Consider the following 10,131-nt stretch of genomic DNA (forward strand, 5'->3'; position numbering starts at 1 on the left):
TCATATACCCAAGCTGATGCCTTTTAAATGTTACAATTGTATTAGCCTCCACCAATTCCTCTGGCAGCTCATTCCATATATGTACCACCCTCTGTGTGAAAAAGTTGCCCCTAGGTCTCTTTTATATCTTTCCCCTCTCACCCTAAACCTATGCCCTCTAGTTCTGGACTCCCAAACCCCAGGGAAAAGACTTTGCATATTTATCCTACCCATGCTCCTCATTATTTTATAAACCTCTATATGGTCAACCCCTGCCCCACCCCCCCCAGCCTCCAATGCTCCAGAGAAAACAGCCCCAGCCTGTTCAGCCTCTCCCTATAGCTCAGATCCTCCAACCCTGGCAACAGCCTTGTAAATCTTTTCTGAACCCTTTCAAGTTTCACAACATCTTTCTGACAGGAAGGAGACCAGAATTGCATGCAATATTCCAACAGAGGCCTAACCAATGTCCTGTACAGCCCCAACATGACCTTCCAACTCTTGTACTCAATACTCTGACCAATAAAGGAAAGCATACCAAACGCCTTCTTCACTATCCTATCTACCTGCGACTCTACTTTCAAGGAGCTATGAACCTGCACTCCAAGGTCTCTTTCTTCTGCAACACTGCCTAGGACCTGACCATTAAGTGTATAAGTCCTGCTAAGGTTTGCTTTCCCAAAATGCAGCACCTCTCATTTATCTGAATTAAACTCCATCTGCCACTTCTCAGCCCATTGGCCCATCTGGTCCAGATCCTGTTGTAATCTGAGGTAATCCTCTTTGCTGTCCACTACACCTCCAAGTTTGGTGTAATCTGCAAACTTACTAACTATACCTCCTATGTTCACATCCAAATCATTGATATAGATGATGAAAAGTTGTGGACCCAGCACCAATCCTTGTGGCACTCAACTGGTCACAGGCCTCCAGTCTGAAAGACAACCCTCCACCACCACCCTCTGTCTTCTAACTTTGAGCCTGTTCTGTATCCAAATGGTTAGTTCCCCCTGTATTCCATGAAATCTAACCTTGCAAACCAGTCTCCCATGGGGAACCTTGTTGAAGCCCTTACTGAAGTCCATGTAGATCACATCTACTGCTCTGCCCTCAACAATCCTCTTTGTTCTTCAAAAAACGCAATCAAGTTTGTGAGACATGATTTCCCACACACAAAGCCATGTTGACTATCCCTAATCAGTTCTTGCCTTTCCAAATAGATGTACATCCTGTCCCTCAGGATTCCCTCCAACAACTTGCCCACCACCAGCATCAGGCTCACTGGTCTATAGTTCCCTGGCTTGTCCTTACCACCCTTCTTAAATAGTGGCACCATATTAGCCAACCTCCAGTCTTCTGGCACCTCACCTGTGACTATCAATGATACAAATATCTCAGCAAGAGGCCCAGCAATCACCTCTCTAGCTTCCCACAGAGTTCTCGGGTACACCTGATGAGGTCCTGGGGATTTATTCACTTTTATACTTTTCACAATATCCAACATTTCCTCCTCTGTAATATGGACATTTTTCAAGAGTCACTATCTGTTTTGCCACATTGTATATCTTCCATGTTCTTCTCCACAGTAAACACTGATGCAAGATTCTTGTTTAGTATCTCCTCCATTTTCTGTGGCTCCACATAAAGGCTGCCTTGCTGATCTTTGAGGGGCCCTATTCTCTCCCTAGTGACCCTTTTGTCCTTAATGTATTTGTAAAAAACCTTTGGATTCTCCTTAATTCTATTTGCCAAAGCTATTTCATGTTCCCTTTTTGCCCTCCTGATTTCCCTCTTAAGTATACTTCTATTGCCTTTATACTCGAAGGATTCACTCGATCTATCCTGTCTATACCTGACATATGCTTCCTTCTTTTTCTTAACCAAACCCTCAATTCCTTTAGTCATCCAGTATTCCCTATACCTACCAGCCTTCCCTTTCACCCTGACAGGAATATACTGTCTCTGGATTCTCATTATCTCATTTCTGAAGGCTTCCCATTTTCCAGCCGTCCCTTTACCTGTGAACATCTGCCCCCAGTCAGTTTTTGAAAGTTCTTACCTAATACTGTCAAAATCAGCCTTCCTCCAATTTAGAACTTCAACTTTTAGATCTGGTCGATCATTTTCCATCACTATTTGAAAACTTTTGAATCATGGTCGCTAGCCTCAAAGTGCTCCCCCACTGACACCTCAGTCACCTGCCCTGCCTTATTTCCCAAGAGTAGGTCAAGTTTTGCACCTTCTCTAGTAGGTACATCCACATACTGAATCAGAACATTTTCTTGTACACACTAAACAAATTCCTCTCCATCTCAACCCTTAACACTATGGCAGTCCCAGTCTATATTTGTAAAGTTAAAATCCCCTACCATAACCACCCTATTATTCTTACAGATCGCTGAGATCTTGTCACAAATTTGTTTCTCAATTTCCCATGACTACTACGGGGTCTATAAGGTGATCATCCCTTTCTTATTTCTCAGTTCCACCCAAATAACTTCCCTGGATGTATTTCCAGGAATATTCTCCCTCAGCACAGCTGTAATACTATCCCTTAAAAAAATGCCATTCCACTTCCTCTCTTACCTCCCTTTCTACCCTTCCTGTAGCACTTGTATCCTGGAACATTAAGCTGCCAGTCCCGTCCATCCCTGAGCCATGTTTCCGTAATTGCTATGATATCCTAGTCCCATGTTCCTAACCATGCCCTGAGTTAATCTGCCTTCCCTGTTAGGCCTCTTGCATTGAAATAAATACAGTTTAATTTATCAGTCCTACCTTGTCTGCTTTGTCCCTGCCTGCCCTGACTATTTGACTTGCTTCTTTTCTCACTGTACCAGTTTCAGATTGATCTCTTTCCTCACTATCTCCCTTGGTCTCTCACCACCCTCCCCACCTTACCCCCACCCCCACCTTACTAGTTTAAATCCTCCCGAGCAGCTCTAGCAAATCTTCCTGTCAGTATATTAGTCCCCTTCCAATTTAGGTGCAATCCGTCCTTTTTGTACAGGTCACCTCTAGCCCAGAAGAGATTCCAATGATCCAAAATGTGAATCCTTCTCCCATACACCAGCTCCTCAGCCATGCATTCATCTGCTCTATCCTCCTATTCCTGCTCTCACTAGCTCATAGCACCGGGAGTAATCCAGATATTACTACTCTCGAGGACCTCCTTTTAAATTCCTGCCTAAGTCTTTGTAATCTCCTTTCCAAATCTCATCCTTTTCTCTTCCTATGTCATTGGTTCCAATGTGGACAATGACCTCTTGCTGGCCTGTCTCCCCCGTGAGAACATTCTGCACCCTCTCTGAGACATCCTTGATCCTGGCACCAGGGAAGCAACATCATTCTGATGTTTCGCTGCTGGCTGCAGAAATGTCTGTCTGTGCCCCTGCCTAGAGTGTCCCCAGACACAATAGATCTCTTGGAACTCGACGTACCCCTCATTACATTAGAGCCTGTCTCGATACCAGAAACTTGGCTGTTCGTGCTACATTCCCCTGAGAATCCATCACTCCCTATATTTTCCAAAACAGCATACTTGCTTGAAATGGGGATAGCCACAGAAGACTCCTGCACTAGCTGCCTACCTCTCTTACCTTCCCTGGAGTGTCTGTACCTGCAACTTTTCCCCCTTCCTGTAACTGCCATCCATTACACTCCCTTGCTCTTGTAAATTCCTCATTGCCTCTAACTATCGCTCCAACCAATCCATTCGATCTGATAGGATGTGCAACCAATGGCATTTATTGCAGATACAATCCTCAGTAATGCATAAACTGTCCCTGAACTTCCATATTCGACAAGAAGAGCATATCGCTCTACTGAAGGCCATTTTTGCACCTTCCATTCTGCAAACCCAGAAAATAGCCCTGTCTTATTCCTCTACAAAACACTATCCAGGCTAACTTAATACTTATGGCTTTTATTTTTAAGTTTAATCAAGAGATGTGCATATCACAATAAAACATATAATCAAGAAAGACCCCACTGTACTCACTACTGCAGACTTACAGCAAGGCCACACTTAAAACTGTTTACTTATTAGTTTCTGTGCTGTGATCTCTCCCAAACAGGTTCCTCCAAGATCAATTGTGAATTTCACTTTTTATTAATTTTCCTAGAGGTACTCCGATGCTCTCTGTGGAAAGGAGTCTCAAAGACTCACAACCCTCTGAAAGAAATTCCTCCTCATCTCAGTCTGAAATTAGTGGCCCTTATTCAAAGGCTATCTGCTTTGGTCTTAGACTCTCTCATAATGGGAAGCATCCTCTCAACATTTACCTCGTCAAGTCCCGTAAGAGTTTGATATGATTCAATAAGGTCACCTTTCATTCTTCTAAACTCTGGTGAGTAGTCAGCCATTATGACTGAGTCACACAGGATGCATGTAATGGGACTCATTGAGCTGAAATAATCGAGGAATCGATGCAAGAAACATTACAGGGACAGGTGCAAAAGTATTATGTTTTGGCTCTTTGAGATGCATTGTATTGTATTTGGATTCCATTGCTATATTTCAGATTCATGCAGATATAGTTCTAAATTCAGTTTATTTACATGACTTAAAACATCTACAAGTTTTACAAAGCTTTCAGTCTGTATGTAATCATAGCTCGAAATGTCATGTCCAGACTCCCCTCCAGAATTTTCTCTCAGAGAGTCAAGAGTCAGTCATACTCACCAGTTCATCCTCAGGCTAATGTAATCAAACATTGTGTTAAGATCTGTCATCAGACAAGCTTAATCAAACACTTCACATGAGCATATCACCTGGGTCATTCAAGAGGGTGTTGGATGATTATTTGGTCAGAAACAATGTGCAAGGGTATGGGGGAAAAGCAGGAGGTTGGTACAAGGTAATAACGAGTCGAGAGTGTGTTGCTGCAAAAGCACAGCAGGTCAGGCAGCATCTCAGGAGCAGGAGAATCGATGTTTCGGGCAAGAGCCCTTCATCAGGAAACAAGATAATGATGCTCACTTAATGAGCCAGTGCAGGCAGAGGGGCTGAATGGCCTCCTTCTGCACCATAACACTTCTGTAAGTCAGTGTCAGTGTCAGCAGGTAATTTAGGCTCTAGGTCCTGCTTCAAGAAATAGTTAGCTCAATTGGCTGGATGGATGGCTGGCTTGCAATGCAGAGCAGTTACCAACAGTGAAGGTTCAATTCTTGCACCAGCCAAGTTTACCACAAGGGATTCTTCTTGTCTCCCTTACCCCTTGCCTCAGGTCAACATCACCACCAGATTTCTCGCTAATGAGAGAGCAGTCCTAAAGGTCTGGTAAGACAATGGTGAATTTATCTTTTACCTCTACATTAGTGACTCCACTTCAATAAATGCTTTATTGGCTGATTTATGCTCTGGTTGTCCCAACTGAGATTGTGAAACATACTGGATGTGTAGGGTGAAGGTACCAGATAAGTAGGGTACTACCTGGGCAAGGTACGATGAAGGACTTATGACTGAAACGTCGACTCTCCTGCTCCTCGGATGCTGCATGACCAGCTGTGCTTTTCCAGAGCCACACTTTTCAACTCTGACTCTTCAGCATCTGCGGTCCTCACTTTCTGCGTGATATCTAATGGGACAGGGGTCAGGTGCTGGAGTTCAGGTGGGCCAGGTTAGTCATGCAATGTTTATGGTGGTTCAGGGTGAGTGGGAGCAGTGGGGTATGGGGGTGGGGAGAGGACAGGGAGGGGAAGGATGGGTGTCAGGCTTTGGGGGGGTTGAGGGATGATCAGCTCCAGGAGGTTTGGGTTGGGACTGCCAGGGCTAGGTACAGCAGGGGGTAGAGGATTAGCTGAGGGCCAGGAAGGGCAGGGTGGGGTTGCAGGATGTATGTGTGGGGTTGGGGCTCTTCTCTGGTCCCAGTGAGGGTGAGGTGGGGATTTGGGTCAGGTTTCGAGGAGCATGGGGGAGGTGTCCTTGTCTGGTGGAGGTGGGGTGTTGAATTAGGATATGTCCAGGGAGGTGGGGGTTGGGTAGTGGGTGGATGGACCCAATCAGTGGAGGTTGGGGTTTAATTAGGGCGGGTCCAGCGGAATGGGGGATCAGAGTCTGTTGGGGGGGCATGAAAGGAGTCTATGGGAGTATGTAAGAAGGCTGAGGGGGATGTATAAGGGGTCTGCGAGAGAGTGTGCAAGGGGTTTGTAATGTAATGGGTCTGTGGGAGGGTGGGTAGGGGGTCTTTGGGGGTGTTGTATAAGAGGTAAGTGGGGCAGTATGTAAGGGGTCTGTGGGGGGGGTATAAGTCAACTGTGGAGGGTGGGTAAGGGGTCTGTGGGGGGGTGTATGTAAGGAGTCTGTGGAGGGTGGGTAAGGAGTCTGTGGAGGGTGGGTAAGAGGTATGTGAGGGGTGGGTAAGGGGTCTGTGGGAGCTGGGTAAGGGTTTTGTTGGGGGGGGTGTGAGGCATCTGTGGAGGGGGTGTGTAAGGGGTCTGTCGTGGGTGTGTAAGTGGTCTGTGTGGGGTGGGTAAGGAGTCTGTGTGGGGTGGGTAAGGGGTCTGTGGGGGCTGGGTAAGGGGTTTGTGGGGGCTGGGTAAGGGGTTTGTGGGGGCTGGGTAAGGGTTTTGTGGGTGATTTAACCTGCGCAGTAATCTGTGAAAATTCAAGCGGCCAAGACCTATTTAAAGTAAAAATTAATAACTTTATTTCTCAAAGGGGTTTGTGGGATGTGTGTAAGACATCTGTAGGGGGCGGGGGGGGTTGTGTCAAGGGCCTGTGGGGTGTGTAAGGGGTGTAAGGGTGTATAGAGCAATGTGTAAGAGGTATGTGAGGCATGTGTAAGGGGCATGTGGGGGTTGTGTATGTGGTCTGTGGGGGGGGGGGGGGGTGTATGGGATCTGTTGGGGATGTGTAAGGGGTCTATTGCAGGGTATGTAAGGGGTATGTGGGGAGGTGTGTATGTGGTCTATGTGGTTTATGGGGTCTGTGGGGTTGTGTGTAAGGGGTTTGTGGGGGAGTGTGGGTCTTAGTTAGATAAGTGAGGAGTCAGTTGAATAACTGAATCTGTGGTTAATGGTCTAAACTCCTGAGTAACTATTTCACTCTGTTTCATCGGAACAATCTCTGATTGAAGTGGACAGAATTCCAGACCTGGAGGGACTGCCCAGCAGAAAATTCAATCTCCAGGGAATTTGTTTGGAATGTGGTCTGATGGTGATGTCACAGGGTCTCTGTACACAAATCCCATCGAGACGGGAATAACCACTGCCTAGCCATCGGAAACTCAGTACCAGTCAGCTTCCTTTTGATTTAGAGTATGTGGTGCCTCAGCCATTGATCCACACGATGGTGCTGTAGACCAACCTGTTTCAGTGCCTGCACAGAGTCTACGCAGAAACAAAGGCATTCAGTAATTGTTTAATCTTCAGAGAATCCTAACCGTTAGGGACAAAAGCCACACATTTCTAAAAGAGTGGTTCAATCCCTCAGTACTCCCTAAAATACGTTACAGCGAATGAACTAGAGTCATCGACTGCGATAGTACAAGGGGAGGCCTTTTAGTCCATCTTGTCTGTCTGAGTACACTTTCCCTGTTCTTTCCACTTTAACCCGACAGGTACCTTTTGAAGAGTACTCACTACTGTGATGTGGAAAATGTGACCTTCATTTTATGAACAGCAAGAAGTGAAGAAAGCATTTGGTATGCTTTCCTTTATTGGTCAGAGCATTGACTATGGGAGGTGGGAGGTCATGTTGTGGCTGGTTTGGCCACTGTTGGAATATTGCATGGAATTCTGGTCTCCTTCCTATTGGAATGATGTTGCAAAATTTGAAAGGGTTCAGAAAAGATTTACAAGGATGTTACCAGGTTTGGAGGAGAGACTGAACAGGCTGGGCTGTTTTCCCTGGAGCGTCGAAGGCTGAGGGGTGACCTTACAGACGTTTATAAAATTACGAAGGGCATCGATAGGATAAAAAGGATATTTTCTCTGGGGCGGGGGAGTCCAGAACTAAAGAGTGAGAGGGGAAAGATATAAAAGGGACCTAAGGGACAACGTTTTCACCCAAAGGCTGGTGTGTGTATGGAATGAGTTGTCAGAGGAAGTAGTGGAGGCTGGTACAATGAAAACATTTAAAAGGTATCTGGATGGGTATATGAATAGGAAGTGTTTAGAGGAATATGACCAAGTATTGGCAAATGGGGCTAGATTAGGTTAGGATATCTGGTCAACATGGATGAGTTGAACTGAAGGGTCTGTTTCCATGCTGTACATCTCTATGACTCTATGACACTGTGTCACAAATAATGAGAAGTAATTGGTTTCTAATGCTGGTGGTCAAAGGACAATAGGCAGAAGTGAAGAGTGCAGATGCTGGAGATTAGAGTCAAGATTAGAGTGGTGCTGGAAAAGCACAGCACGTCAGGCAGCATCTGAGGAGCAGGAAAAATCGATGTTTCAGACAAAAGCCCTTCATCAGGAATCAACCCTTCCTGATGAAGGGCTTTTGCCTGAAATGTTGATTTTTCCTGCCTGTCAAAGGATACTGGGGACAACAGTCCTTATGTCCATGGGATCTTTCACATCCACCTTAGGGGGAATTTGGGGGTTCTGTTTGCTGTCTCATTGTCCAATAACAATCACCGACAATCATTGATGTTGCTACAGTGTCACTGTCTGAACCATGTGTTAGTTTGGTTGAAAATACCTTGTTCATACATGACATACACTTCACAGGTACAGGGTTTATTTAATAAAACTCCACCATTGTTCAAAAACCAAGGAAATCAAAGTACAATGTGAGTTTGTATTTGTCGGGTTGTGTGTGAGGATTTGTGTGTGGAGGTATGTGTTTTGCATGTCTCTGTGTATGAGTATATGAGTGAGCCTATGTACATGAATATGTGTCTTTGCATGTATATGAGTGTGTGTGTGTGTTGCTGTGTGTATATGACTGTGTGTGTGTGCATGTGTGTGTATATAAGACTATGTACCTGCATGAAATTTTGTGACTGTACCTGTGTGTATGTAACTGTGTCCCTTTGTGTATATGAGTATGTGAGTGTGCTTACTTGTATATGAGTGTGCAAGTTTCTCTGTTTGTTTGAGTGTGCATGTCCTTTGCCATTTATGAGTGTGTCCCTCTGTATGTATGAGTGTGTGTATATGACTGTGTGTGGGTTTGTGCCTATGTGTATCTGACTCTGTGGGTGTGTGTCTATGTGTATATGACTTGTGTGCCTAGGTGTATATGACTGTGTGTGGGTTTGTACCTATGTGAAAATGACTGTGTGGGTTTGTGCCTATGTGTATATGACTGTGTGGGTGTGTGCCTATGTGTATATGACTGTATGGGTATGTGCCTATGTGTATATGATTGGTGTGGGTGTGTGCCTATGTATATATGACTGTGTGGGTATGTGCCTATGTGTATATGACTGATGTCGGTGTGTGCTGTGCTCTTCCAGCACCACTAATCCAGAATCTGGTTTCCAGCATCTGCAGTCATTGTTTTTACCTGTTTTTACCACCTCAACCTGTCTACCCCCCTCCAACCTCTCACCCTCACAACACGCAGCCCTCCAATCCCTCTGCTCCAATCCCAACCTCACCATCAAGCCAGTGGATAAAGGGGGCGCAGTGGTAGTCTGGCACACTGACCTCTACACCGCTAACTCGAGGACACCTCTTCCTACTGCTCCCTTGACCATGACCCCATCCCCCATCACCAAACCATCATCTCCCAGCCCATACAGAACCTCATCACCTCAGGAGATCTTCCACCCACAGCTTCCAACCTCATAGTCCGGGAACCCCGCACTGCCCGGTTCTACCTCCTTCCCAAGATCCACAAGCCTGACCACCCTGGCCGACCAATTGTCTCAGCATGCTCCTGCCCCACTGAACTCATCTCTACCTACCTCGACACTGTCCTATCCCCCCGCCTAGTCCAGGAACTCCCCACGTACGTTCGAGACACCACCCACGCCCTCCACCTCCTCCAAGACATGCGTTTCCCCGGCCCCCAACGCCTCATCTTCACCATGGATATCCAATCTCTCTACACCTCCATCCGCCATGACCAGGGCCTCCAAGCCCTCCATTTTTTCCTCTCCAGACGTCCCCAACAGTACCCTTCCACCGACACTCTCATTCGTTTGGCCGAACTGGTCCTCACCCTTAACAATTTCTCCTTCGAATCCTCCC

Source organism: Chiloscyllium punctatum, chromosome 24 (genome assembly GCF_047496795.1).
Source record: "Chiloscyllium punctatum isolate Juve2018m chromosome 24, sChiPun1.3, whole genome shotgun sequence".
In the NCBI taxonomy this organism is placed as follows: domain Eukaryota; kingdom Metazoa; phylum Chordata; class Chondrichthyes; order Orectolobiformes; family Hemiscylliidae; genus Chiloscyllium; species Chiloscyllium punctatum.